Here is a 14,431-nt window from a genome sequence, read left to right as displayed (position 1 = left end):
AACTCGGAGCCAGATATTGGGGTAAATACTGAAAGATCAGAAAGACAAAGGAACAAGCCACAGCCACTTCTCACCTCGCCAACTCCACAAATCTTCTGATTGTATGCCCCTGAGTCCTCAGTTGAGTACCTGTCTCCTCCCACCTTACATTCCTTTCTCCACCCAGCCATATCACTTCCTGTCTCAACCTTCCTAGTGCTGGGATTAAAGGTGTGTGCAACCACTGCCTGGCAGTTTCTCTTTTATACTGGATTAATCCAGATGGATCTCTGCCTCTGCCTCCCCAGTGCTAGGATTAAAGGTGTGTGCCACCACTGCCTGACCTCTCTGACTAACTCTGTGGCTAACTCTGTCCTCTGATCTTCAGGCAAACTTTCATTTCTTAGATTACAAGCAATATATCACCACAATCAGAAAGCTTATATGACTCTAGAAATATAGCCAGCAGCTAGACAAATATAAGACAGAATTAGTGATTGTTTTTCTGGTCTGTTATCTCAAATACTAGAGAAACATCCAAATATCTTCCTCAGGGCAAAAATGGAGAGATGCCCTTTCACCAATATCTATATATTAAGTATGAATTTCAAGTCAGAAGACTAAATGACTGAGTAACAGCAACACCATTTGCTTCTTGTGTGGCTCTGACTAAAGGATCATTTTTATCACTGGTAAAATATGGATTACGATATTTGTATGACCCTAGAAACTTAGGCAGGAGCAAATTGTAAAAGTGTATTACAAAGTATAAAATATGCAAAGATGATGGGTTATTATTAGTAATGATTTATTATTATTACTGATAAGGCTCATTTATGTGACAGCAGTCCATTTGTGTCTTCATATGAATTTGAGAGACCTAAAAGTCTGTTTCTAAAGGAAATAACCTGGGATTTCTGAGGCAAGTAGATGGAAATGTGTCTGTTAAATAACAGGAAACGATCTAGAAAAAAAAAAAACTCTTAAGATAAACTTACCTACTTTAAAAAATAATATTGATATTCCACTTGATAAACATGATCTGTCTTCCTCCTCTCCCCTGCCTGTGGGGATCACTGGCAGGATGCTAACTGAGCTGACAGTTACCTGATTGTGCTACACCTGGGTGGGTAGGATGGCAGACTTAAGCTATTTATGTCCAACCCACAGGGACCCAAGGAGATGGATGGTGGCGGCCGTGGTTTTTCACCTCGTGCTTCCCTAGAGGAAAGGTAATTCCTTACATAGAAAAGCAAGCATGGAATCTACTTAAGGAAGATGCTTATCATTTACAAACCCTCTGTTCGCTATATTCATCATGATGGGTGGGGCTGCTAACTGTGAATAAGTGAAAAAAGAGGCTCTTCCTTGGTTCAGCTATGCAGATAAAATGCACCCATGCTCTCTGTCTCGCTGGCGTCCATCGTGATATGATGTCATCATTTTACTGAGCTTGCCATTCCTTTCAGCTCCTGTGCATTTCTGAAGGCAGAGACAACGTCCTGCATGTGCTGTATCATCCCAGGGCAGTCATGGCTTTTGTCTTACAGGAGTGATGGTTAATGAAAAAGGAAAGGAATGAATACAAAATGCAAACATTATTACTTTTCATTATTCTAGCAGGGCAATGTTTTTTTTCTTGTTTTTTTATGTTTTTGTTTTGTTTTGTTTTGTTTTTGAGACAGGGTTTCTCTGTGTAGCTTTGGAGCCTTTCCTGGAACTCACTCTGTAGACCAGGTTGGCCTCAAAATCACAGAGATCCACCTGCCCCTGCCTCCTGAGTGCTGGGATTAAAGGTGTGCGCTGCCGCTGCCACCACCTTGCCTTTTTCTTGATTATAGATTAAAGTCATGCACATTGTTGACTTGAGTAAAAATTCAGAAATGGCTTCCTATTTTTTAGGCCAGACTGTTACTTGCTTTTTTTAAACAAGTGTTACCTTTCTATGATTTCTTGATAAAAAAAATAAGGACTCAGACTTGATTCCAAAGTTCAGACATCAGTAAGGCTAAATACAAAGTCAAGTTTGAATAAGGAGATTCCTAGAAGAGCTTCTGTTCTTCAAATAAGGTAAGGCTTTTCAAGGAGCAAAAGCTGAAAAAAAAATGCCAAAATAAGAAATGATTTGGAATTTCTGATATATGAAAGATTAAAGCACTCCAAGGCTTTCCTTGCAGGAACAGGATACCGCTCTAATAATAAAAGTACAGTGTTTGCTTCTGTTTGTCTTGGGTTTCGTTTTTTCTTCTTGGATTTCCCTGCAGAGGAAGGGACTGTGGCTTAGGTAACGAGAAGAAAATGCCTTACAGCCAAGCTGTCGTGTTTCCACTTGAGGAAGGCAATCTGTAGTGAGACCATTAGTCTACAGAGGAAATTTCTATGAGAAAGCTATTTTGAAGAAATGGAGAGGCCTCATACTGTGTGCAGCACAATGGTGGTAATAGTTGGGGTGCCTGTGGATGAGAAGTACACAGTGGCCTGCTGTGTAATTAAAGAGGGATGTTAGAAAGATTGAGACGCCCCATACTGAGTCCACAAAGAACACAAATACTTTTAGGGAGATGTGATGGAGTTATACAACTAGTCACCAGGTTTTCAAAATAAATTAAAGGGTACCTGTTAATCTTTGCAGACAGATAACACTTTTTTTTCTTCATAGACTAAAAGTACTCATTCATCATTGATTGTTGCTTATCTATTTTTGATACCACTTTTTCTCTCTCTCTCCCAAGGCCACTTGCTTTAGGAATTTTGATGGCTGTTGAAGGTAGAGCTATGGTTATAGTTTTGTAGAATAAAGTTTCATTAATAATATCATCGATACCATGTCATTAAAAATTTAAAACTTTTAGGTAAATCTGCAGCAAAAGAAAATTTTAAGGTCTTATGCATACCTTGTCTGTCTTGCAAAAATCAGTGTCTTTAGGGGAGTTTCTTTTCCCTCCTATGCTCTACTATAAGTTAATTAAATTCTTTTTATGAACTTTGATAAATTTTAGGCTTTGAAAAGAAGAGGGCATAAGCATATTGGGGTTATGGTGAATTCACTCTCTCCTTCCTTCCTTTTTTTCTTCTTTCTTTTCTTTCCTTCTTCCTTTGCTGAAAGTAATATTTAGTACATATGACTTGAAGCAGTATCTAGAAAATCCTGTTGAAAACAGCTTCTGAAGAAGGGGTTCTTTCTACCTTCGTACATTCTTTTAGGCTCCTCTTTAAGGCTCATTAGACAATGAAAGGCAGGTTGTCTGTTGTCCGTGACTTACCCATTCTCATCCACTGGTTCACTAGCTCTAAGAAACCACAAGGAATACTGTGTCTATTCCCCACCACAAACATACCTTTCCATCAAGTATTTAGCAGTTAGGATTCAGTTAACTAAACTCTTGCATTGTTGCTGTGTACAAAATGCTGCTTTTATTGCTCATGTTTGCCAAAATTTTGCAAATCTTAAAGTTGAAGAGTTATTATGTAAGAACTGCCATTTTCTAGTTTTACTAATGGACTAACATTGTCAAAAACATTATTCTCCAAACATCACAATTTTATCAAAAGGGCTGAAGTAAGGAAAGTCAGAAAGAACCAGGACAACCAAAGGTACTAGAAGAATCTAAGACTGTTATGGTAAGAGGAGGTGTCTGTAGCTAGAGTTTTCCTGACTGGCCCACAGTCAGGACAAATCTCTCTCACCTGCCAGTCCCACAGCCACTCAGACCCGACCAAGTAAACACAGAGACTTATATTGGTTACAAACTGTATGGCCGTGGCAGGCTTCTTGTTAACTGTTCTTACAGCTTAAATTAATCCATTTCCATTAATCTATACCTTGCCACATGGCTCGTGGCTTACCGGCATCTTCACATGCTGTTTCTCATCATGGCGGCTGACAGTGTCTCTCTGACTCAGCCTTCCACTTCCCAGCTGTATTATCCTCCTTGTCCCGCCTATACTTTCTGCCTAGCCAATGGCCAATCAGTGTTTTATTTATTGACTAATCAGCAACACATTTGACATACAGAACATTCCACAGCACTTCCCCCCCCCCTTTTTTTTTTTCAAAAAGGAAGGTTTTAACCTTAACAAAGTAAAATTACATATAATTTGGGAATTTGGGCGTAGCTTCTCTTACTACTTCCTGCTGGAGGGGGGCGCTGTATCTTATGGGGACACAAAGAAGGATTATGGAATAGTACATGAGGGTGTATCGTCTGAGCCAGTTGCCTTCAAACCATTCTGGATGTTGGATCATCTGGGCCTTGGTGTCATCGGAGACCTTTCGGGGGTCTTGGCTGGTCAAACCTGATGTATCTTAATCTGGAACAAATCCATAGCCTTTGGCTTTCTGTGGGAACAAAAGCAGAGACTCTTTTCCAAAGCAACATATCCTTATATTCAAATTTTGAAGTCAAGGTATCTTTAAAATATACATATTGGTTTAACTCAACATCTTTTACGATCAAATGTTTTTCTGCAGTTAAAAACCCCAAAGACAACACAATCCAGACTCTCTGTGCAATATTCATCTTTACATGGCTTATTTTTTATATTAATTTTATTGTCTCTTTAAAGATTTTATTTTTTAAAACTATGTATTTGTTTCTATAACTGTATATATCACCTTTTTTGTCTCTTTCAAGCCTATGTATATTTTACACACATTGTAAACTATTACATCTGAATCTGTCTTATTGTGAATCTATTCTTTAAACTGCAGCAGCTGTGGCTGCTGGCTCCGCCCACCTCAGCTTCCCAACATGGCGGTGGTGTTTTCCACCAGCTCTGGAGCTATCGTGGATCTCTATGCTTTTATCCAAGCAGCATGTAGCCCAGAAACCTCTTTTTTTTTGTTTTGTACTAGCAAAGTCTAAATCCACCATGCAGCTTAATGTGCCACTTGCAGAGGCCTCATTCCCGCCATACTGCAGGTCGAGCGCACACGCTAGGAACCCACAAGTAGATCAAACCGGCAGCTGCCGCTCATTTGAGAGAGACAATTAGGAACTGTTTTTAGCTCCGTTTTAGAATCTTTTTTTCTCTCCGTTTTTAGGTGGAAACTCTTGCCCCACGTTGGACGCCATTTGTAGCTAGAGTTTTCCTGCTTGGCCCACAGTCAGGACAAATCTCTCTCACCTGCCAGTCCCACAGCCGCTCAGACCTGACCAAGTAAACACAGAGACTTATATTGGTTACAAACTGTATGGCCATGGCAGGCTTCTTGCTAACTGTTCTTACAGCTTAAATTAATCCATTTCCATTAATCTATACCTTGCCACATGGCTCGTGGCTTACCGGCATCTTCACATGCTGTTTCTCATCGTGGAGGCTGGCAGTGTCTCTCTGACTCAGCCTTCCACTTCCCGGCTTTATTCTCCTCCTTGTCCCGCCTACACTTCCTGCCTAGCCAATGGCCAATCAGTGTTTTATTTATTGACTAATCAGCAACACATTTGACATACAGAACATCCCACAGCAGGTGTCAGAGTCAGAGATAGACTTTTGGTATCCTGGTGAAAGATCATGATTAACCAGAGAAAGCCTAGTGAAGACCAGAATGGGAGCTGATGAAGAGGTCTTGGGAATTCTTGGACTGGTCTCAAGCTATTTGTTCACCTTTGATTGACTCGTGGGTAGAGAGGAGGGTGGCCCTCTTAGAGACAGGACACAAAGACTCTTGCTTTTGCCTTGTGTATGAAACTTTGGGTTCAGTGCTTGACCCAGACTAACCTTTCGATAAATCTTTTGTTGTTGTTGTTGTTGTTCAATCAATGTGATAAAGATAATTTTCTTTGAGTAGAAATTTAACATTATTTTATAATATTTAATTTTAAAAATTTGATCTGATTTGACTCTACTTTTCCTTAAAAACTGTATTTGACTTCTAGGATGAGAGACTTTGGCAGGGCTTGTCAATTTTGTCTGTATCTCTGGGTCACTTAGAAACTTGGAAATAAATAGTTTATGAGATCACTTTGATACATTCTAAGCAAGTAAGATGTAGCCCAGGAATTGGGATTTTTTTAAAACTCACTGAAAGTGACAAGAAGCCTCCATTTTTCTGGAAGAATCTAATATGTGGCTAGGAAATTAGATACTCCTATGATATTTGGTCATCCCACTCTTCTAACTCCAGACAGATTGCTCAAAGAACTCTTGTATTTCTAATTTTTATGTGTGTTGGGTGATGGATATGAAATACTATAATTGTTTGTAAGAAATGGTAGCTATAGTTTAAGATACTAAGTGAGGTCAGCAACATCAATACATGCCTGAAGACACTCTCACTCTGTCTTAATAATGTTAGCCTCCCTCGTCCCACTTCCCATAGTTTCAAAATAGACCATTTTTTTTTCTTTTTGCTGATGTTTGGACTCAATGATGTTATCATTCACATCATGACGCTTCCAGTGGTTTGGGGTTAGACATTAATTTTGAAGTAGGAATCTTCCATTTCATCACCAGTCCAGGCTCCTATCAACTGTTTCTAAGACATAGCTAGCCACTCCCTTACCAACTGCCTTGGCATATCAGAAAAGTATTGGCACAGCAGGGCAGGGAGATAGAGAAGACAACTGAAAAAAATCCCAGCATTTAATTGTGCATAGTGTTTATATATTCAGTTCCATATAAAGTCTTAAACTTTAACTTAAAACTGTCTATTGGTGTCTATTAACATAAAACAATAGGAATACACGCCCAGCTCCTCCATGTTGTTGCTTTCTTTTGTGTTTATTTTGGTTTTTGACTGATGGCCTTGCTCTGTAGTCTAGGCTGGAGGCTGGAGTCCACTATGTAGCCCAGACTGGCTCCAAACTTGTAGAAGTCCTCCTGCCTCAGACTCTTGAATGCTAGGCTTATAGATGTGAGCCAACGCAACTGAATCACGTTCAGATTTCTGAAACATTTTCTGGGTAGACACTTTTCCTAAGCCTAGAAGGTCTTCAGAGAATAAGATGGAAATATAATCATGGTGTATTTAGTGTATTGAAAAGATTGCCACCGACTCCTGACATGTCAGTAGCTTCCTTGTCATTTATCCTATGCAATTCTACTCATCTATAGAAATCAGACTTCATATTAACTTCTGAGGAAACCTGTCACTTCTCTATGAGCCTTTCACCATTTGGGTGTTTTCTACAGAAAGCAAACTGCAATGAGTATTCATGTGTCTCTACCTAGTTATTTACAGAACCACAGAGAAAGTGGAAGGGATGAAAGTGTGCATCTGAAACTTGGAATGAAATTTTGACATGTTTAAGTAAGCCTTGGTAGACACTGTTGGTAAACAGAAAAAAGAGGTCAGAGAACCACAAACATGAAAAGCATGGACATCAGGGTGCAGAACTGAGATGCTAAACCAGTAAGTGTCTCTATTTATCAGTGTTCCTCTATAAGATGGAGATGTTCTGTCTTAAAGCAGTGCTGGCACTCTGCTCATGAGAGACACTTGCTTCCTACAATGCAGCCTCAGGAGGAGCAGAAAGATGCCTCATGAAATGGCATGCTAGAGGGCTTGGAAGGAATTCTTTCTCAGAAAAGATTGATTTCTAAGGTCTCATGAGCCTTTGTAGTTACACACATGCTGTTTTATTAAAGAAGTTTAAATTCTACTACTGCAACTTGTCAATATTATGGAGGAAAAAAGTGAGTTCCATAAAATGAGTAAATAACCAAGATGTTTTTAATATAATATAGCATTAGCGATCTTTTATTCTTGACCTTTCTTTAAGTAAGGCATGGCAATTGGCACTGACTTAGAAAAGATTTAAGATTCAAATGAAGTGGTCCTTCAATCCCTATTTTTACCTTATAGGATATCAACTATGTTGGTAATAATCACAACAAATTGCATGCATTTAACTAAGCACAAATGTAATAATTCTCTATAGCACCCAAGCTCAAATACCCACTTAATCCTTCATAATTATAGTTTTGAGCATCAAAATTTTTATTTAATTCTCTCTTTATGAAAGGTTTGCTTTGCCCTATTTTCACCACAGTATAACTGATACACCAAAACATAATAAAAACATGAAAACAGACTCTTAGACCTTCAAATCTCTAGCCAATCTTTATTTTAATGGAGCAATTTGCTGTGTATCCTGTAATAGGAAACATTAAACTTGGCATTTCCTCACAGTTATAAAACTTTAAAACTCACCTATAAAGAGTTATTTATGGACAGCAAGTGACATGTGACATTCTTTGTCAGGGAGAATTGGGGGGCCTCAAACCTCTCCTGTTTCTTCTTTCAGCCCCAGGCATCTGTTGACATTCAGCCACCTATTCTCCAAACTTTCTTCTTTCTGCTTTCCCTTCACACCACATGCTGGGGGATGTAATGTCACAGGATGTCCCTGTGAGCAGACAGCCCAGCCATGTATAAGCATCATTGTTTGATTTGCATCAGTACCCTGTCCCTTAGCCCAATGCCTGGAATGTGAGAGAGTTCAGTAAATAAATGTAAATAAAGGAACTTATTGCTCAACCAGTTATAAAACGTAAACTATACTCTTGGTTTCTGAAGTTAGGTAATATTATATAGGAAATTCTTAATATACTTCAATAACGATTTCCAATGTGATTTAAAAATTAAGTCAGAGTTTGCTTGTTCAGTGGTAGAGTGTTTGTTTAGCATGGACCAAGGCCCTGAATTTGAGCCAAGCACTGAAATAGAAAAATCAAAAACTCAAATAATTCATTGTGAAGTCTGTCTTTTATGTAATTTCCAGCACCTTACTATGATATTTAGATATATTATGTCTTCAGAGCTGTGTACCTAAAGAAATCTGCAGATGTGTGCAGGGTCTTCTGAGGAAGTGATCTAATTATGTTAGTGTTGACATCATACAGCACACATTTATAAAAGAAATGAATGCATTATTGCTCATAAGATCTGCATTCATTATTTAAGTAAAGCTACAACTAAGCTTCAATCGGATGCTCAATAAAACAGATCTTGGTTTGTCCTCCCCTGAAGAACACAGAACCCAGCATATCTGAAGTGTTTGGGTTTGCTAAGCCATCTCCCATGGGATTCTCATAGTAGGTGTGCTGTGTGATGTCTTTCTGTGTTGCTCTGACTGGTTGATAAATAAAGATGTTTGGTCAATGGTGAGGCAGAATAAGGTTAGTTGGTATATTCCAACTGGAGAGGGAGGAAGAAGGAGAGGCAGAGAGACGCTGTGAGCCGCTGCCAGGAGAAGCAAGATGTGAAAGTACCAGTAAGCTATGAAGCTGTGTGGCAACTTACAGATAAACAGAAATGGATTAAGTTATAAGAGCTAGCTAGCAAAAAGCTTGAGCCATAGGCCATGCAGTTTAACATAAGCCTCTGTTTATTTACTTGGGACTAAGCAGCTTCGGGAAGCGAGTGGGAGATTTGTCCCAACTGTGGGCCTGGCAGGACACAGGAAAGTATCTGACTACATACTCATCTCAAGTGTTCGGGGCAATGCTTACATATTCTAATGGTGAATTAAGGAGCCAATATTTGCCTTAAACTATGCACACCCCATACCTGGTATTCTGAATACAGGTAGAAAAGACACCGTTGGAAGAACTCTGCAGATCTTCGAGTCTACCCATGCTGACTGCAGTCTATTTTTTCTTCTCTGGATAAGAATCTAAGAGATGTTAGTATTACTCATCTCATGGCCTAGGGACTAAAACTTCAACATGCTGAATTATGTTCACTGTCTCACTTGTTTGAGCACTGCCTCTCAGAATGGAACAGGGCCTTTCTCCACTGGCGTGGGGATGATTTGGAGTATCCCTATGCTAAATATTTAGGTGTTAATAGAGAATGTCTTTTGCTTTCAAAGTTAAAGGAGGAAAAAGAAAATGTATTCCTTTAGTCTGTGAACTCAGCTCTGGCACTGCTTATGTTTTCAATGCATGATAATCATCTGTGTGTTCACTTGGCTCTCTGTGCTGTAAAGGTTTTAATAGTAATCAGAGCAAATTTGTACTGAGTATATAACATGCACCAGACCCTGCAGCACAACATCTTATAAACATTATCTTGTTAATCTTTGGAACTTGAGGAAGTTAGTAGTTTAAATAGTCACTCGCAGGTGAAGAACTAGAGCATTCAGTTAAGTAAGTAGCTCAAGCCTACAAAGCTAGTGAGTATCAAAGTTGGGATTTACATCTAGCCCTGACTAGACACAAAGGTTCCTTTTGGTTCACTTTTCCTTTGCATTGGACCCATCCTGTGGTCATTTTGTAAGGATTTCTATATTTTCAACTCCTCTCCAACAAGAGAACAAAAGTTGCTGACTTTACACTTTATTTTATGAGAAGACATAACGTATTTTTTTAAGTAAATGATCTTTGAAAGATATGATCAAGCAGGAAGAATTAGGATGAACATGGGTCAGAGAAAAAAGTTAAAATTGCTGTCATGAAGCAAACGGGAGGTGGAGAAAAATCCTGGGCAAAATGTTATGGTTGGATTCTACTGGTTGTCAAACACCACTTACTTTTCAATATTAATGATGAAACATAAGCTAAATGAGTGGCAATATAACCTGTGTACCTTCTCTGGGAAGTAGAAAGAGAATACGCCATTTTTATCATAGTTCTAAAGCCACACATTCAAACCATGTGACAATGCACTGTGCAAGTTGCTGGCTGTCTGCAAGAGCTATTTCCTGCAAAACCACATCAATCAAGTGGGGCTCCCCCAGCTCAGGAGTGCCAGAGCCATCACAATCATTAAACAGTAATGCAAATATAAAAGCAATATCTCACCTCATTAGTACTAAATATGTTGTTTATTCTTTCCTCAAGTAAAATGTTTAGAAGCCTGCATAATGAGGGTCTCGTTGACAGAGGTGTGGAATTATGAAGCTGCTAAACCCAGTGTGAAGACAGAGTGATAAAATAGATTGGATTTTGCAAGAGCTCTGCTCAGAGCAAACTTGGGTGGCTGGATTCCACATTAGCACATTGTTTTGACATTCATGTGTTCAGAGATTCTATTTCATGGTGATGGGGGCTGGTGTGACATGTGGGATGGGGAAGAGAGTATGCAGTCAAAAGTCAAAAGCTACCAGTCTGGGCAGAGAAGGAAACTGGATCAATTCTTAAAGTTATGCCCTCTTTTTTAAAATAGGAATAGTTGTGTGAGAATATCATGTAGGTGGTCTGGGAACATAATCAAAGCCTATGGGTGAATGAAGGCACAAATTTAAACTTGGGAATCTTTACCTGTCTGAGGTAGAATTTGTACAACTGTGCAGTACACCTGGAAGTCTATCCTTTGAACTCTTTTTCAGCACAGAGCAGCATGCAGAACACTTGAACACTTGTCAAAAATGTGTTGTTGGCTACTCATGTGTAATTCTTGATAGTGTTGGTGTGCTGGGACTAGGACATTTATGTTGCATGGTACCACTCTGTCTTGCTTGGAATGTCAGGCTGCCATATCTTTCTTCAGATTAATCCCTTAAATTTGTAATGATCCAACCTTGCAAAAACAAATTCAGTAGAAAGGACATAAAAAGCATCAGCTTCCTGAGTCCAGCAGCCTTGTGTGGCTATTCTACATATTTCCTGACTTAGTAAGGCACATAGTGCCTAGCTGGGACTCTACAAAAATGTTGCCTGTCTCAAGGAAGGGTGGATCTGCCATTGCTCTTTTTCCATATCTACTGACTTCCTCCCGGCCACTTGGGAACTCTGGGCACTGTTTAGGAGGATTCCTAAGTAGGTCTGTGAGAAAACAGAGTCAGGAAGTTCGGTTGTTCCAGGCTTGATTTCAACTGATGTCCCCAAGCCTATTCTCTGACATCATTTGTAGAGGTGCATATACCACACTCATGAATATAGGAGAAAGAAAGGAAGCTAGAGTAACATTGCAGATCATCTACATTTTTAAAGATCGTTTCACTTTTCAGTGATTCCTCTGTTTTATTGGCTGCCAATCTTTTGCTATTAGTCTTTGATGATCAGTAGGAAAGTGTTTGAGGGATGACTTCCTATTTATATGGACTGTATGGCCTTGGAAGCTTTTCTAATGAAATATTGCTTTCCTCTGGGTGCTGAGCTTCCAGTCCACAAAGAAACGATACTTTGCTTTTTTTGGGTCCTTTAATGTAGAGTAGTGGGTATTGACTACTTAAAGCAGTCCAAGGCTCCTAACAAACATTTAGACAAGTGCATCAATGAAGTTCTCTTACAATGAAGATAACTTTGGAACTAATTTACACACCATATACATACATATATACACATATATGTGTGTGTGTGTGTGTGTGTGTGTGTGTGTGTGTGTGTGTGTGTGTGTGTGTGTGACAGAAGATTTGGAATAAAGAAAGTTGTATTCTACTTTATACCTCTGTAGCTTACTTGTATAAAAGATTCATTAGTATCATTTAACCTCTTCTCCTGCCCCCTTTAAAATATGTTGACACTAATCAACAGGTGAGTATAACTATTGTTGTTATAACTATTATTGTAAGTTAGTTCATTATTAATACAACTTCCTTCTTTGTTTGTTTGAGGCAGGTTATCATGAATCTCAGTGTCACCAGTGAGGGGACAAAGACTCAGCTTCATGTCACCACCCTTAGCAGGCTGAAGAGTTCCCTAGAATTTTAGGGGCTTCACTCATGTCTCAAAACCAAGATTCATAGTCCAGAGTCGGAGACTTTATTAAAAATATTTTAATATAAGCTTAAGCACAAGAGTTGAGAAGAAGGTAGCTGGGAGTATGAGTGTGGGTTTCTGAGGAAGTCAGGAAAGTAAGGCACACCCATATGCAAGGAATTCTCAGTGAGAAGAGCAATTAATTGTCTTAGCATACGCCCTTTGGGTGGCTCTCAAGTTACATCTCCCAAGGTTGCTTAAAAGTCCTTTTATTCTTTCATCTCTTTTGATAAAGGAATTGTGTGAGCAGCTCCAGAGCCTCCTTTGATCTAATTAAATCTGATGAGGTGAAGCCAGAAGCCACCAGGGCACAATGAGTTAGTACATGGACATTACTATAAATTAGAATCTGGTAAGATCCCTAGAAAATTGCAAGTTTGTGGTAGAAATAGAAAAAGGCCAAAAGCAGTTGGTAATTGTGCTGGAATTCTTGCCTCCCTGCTGACAAGTACTTCTGTTGGATTCCAGGGCAAGGGGCTTTTATCACCATCTCACATTCCTCAAAATTTCCCTGCCATTCTATCCTGCCTCACCAAATTACCCTCAAAGTCATGGATCACCAACAGGCACAGGTAGTTAAGGATGATCTTGAGCTTTTGATCCTGCTACCTCCTCAAGTGATGGGATATGTGACATCATACCCAGTTTATGTGGTGTCATGGATCCAATCAAGAACTCTGTGCATGCTAGATTAGTATTTCTACCAACTGATTTCTGCCCTCAGCTCCTGCCATTACTACTTGTACTGAATTCTCAAAATACTTTAGTAGGTATGTTTGGGTGCCTCCTTTATTTACTTTGTTTTTGTTGTGAAAGGTGGTTCAATTACTAAGGCCTCTGAATATGGTCCAAATAAAATAACATTCTAAAAATAAAGAAAAATACTATGCTGTTTCATCCATTTTAATATATTAATTTCTCATATTCTTATGCTTAATAATGTATGTTTGCAGAAAGAGAGAGAGAGGTGGAGAAAAAAGAAAGCAAGTAAGCAAGCAGGAAAGGTAGATAGATGGATAGATAGATAGATAGATAGAAATAGATAAAACCTGCACATACTTTATCATTCCAGTGTTTAAATACTTGCATGGTGTGTGTGCATGTTTGTGTGTATAAATACTTGTATTTGTAGTGACCACCATTATTTGTTACACTAGAAATAAATTTCACCATATTGACAGTGAGTCTTATTATAGTTCTTAGTTGGGATGAATTTCCTCTTCATCTTTCTCTCTCATTCTGTACAAAGAAGGAAAACCTTAGGCAAATGTTTTACCTTTCTGGGTTTTAGTTTCATATCTGAGATATTCAGAGAATGTGAGAGTCAATTTCTCCCCATTATAGAAGAAAGAACTGTATCCCATTTCATAAGGTCAGCAAAGCTTAAAATTAGGTTAATCATGCAGACAATTCGAACAATCCCTAGTACTGATATTTAATTAACTTCCTATTTCGAAAGTGCGTGGGAAGACTTCAGATGTTGTAACAAGAATACTAGGGTAGCATGCACTGTGTTTTTATCAGTGTTACCAATACTTCTTTCCGTGTACATTAGAATTTAGAATACATTACCTTCTTTTATCCAAATCTAAATATTTGAACTCAACCACCAAATACAAGTGTCTTTCACTATCTGAATCCTAAATCCTCACTATCCTAAATGAACCTTTGTAGTGACTGATATTAATCACATTTATATTCACTTAGCCTTGAAAGGTATGCTACATCCTGGGCACTTGGAATATGATCCTGATTCCTTATTTCTGTGTAGCCTCAAGTGTCCAGAGCACAAGGATTTTGTTTT

At 38.8% G+C, this 14,431-nt stretch overlaps 1 long non-coding RNA gene across 1 annotated transcript in view; it reads left to right on the top strand.

Moving 5' to 3' along the window:
• The first annotated feature begins 1,116 nt into the window (after positions 1-1,116).
• LOC128097898 (uncharacterized) overlaps positions 1,117-14,431 on the top strand; it is a 38,016-nt gene continuing 24,701 nt past the window's right edge. Inside the window, exon 1 of the long non-coding RNA XR_008214016.1 lies at positions 1,117-1,211. This is a non-coding gene — a long non-coding RNA (uncharacterized LOC128097898). The remainder of the gene's footprint in view (positions 1,212-14,431) is intronic.

This window comes from Peromyscus californicus, unplaced genomic scaffold (assembly GCF_007827085.1).
Source record: "Peromyscus californicus insignis strain IS unplaced genomic scaffold, ASM782708v3 Scaffold_5__1_contigs__length_169319896, whole genome shotgun sequence".
NCBI classification, from domain to species: Eukaryota; Metazoa; Chordata; class Mammalia; order Rodentia; family Cricetidae; genus Peromyscus; species Peromyscus californicus.
This window is presented reverse-complemented; position numbering and strand designations above follow the sequence as displayed.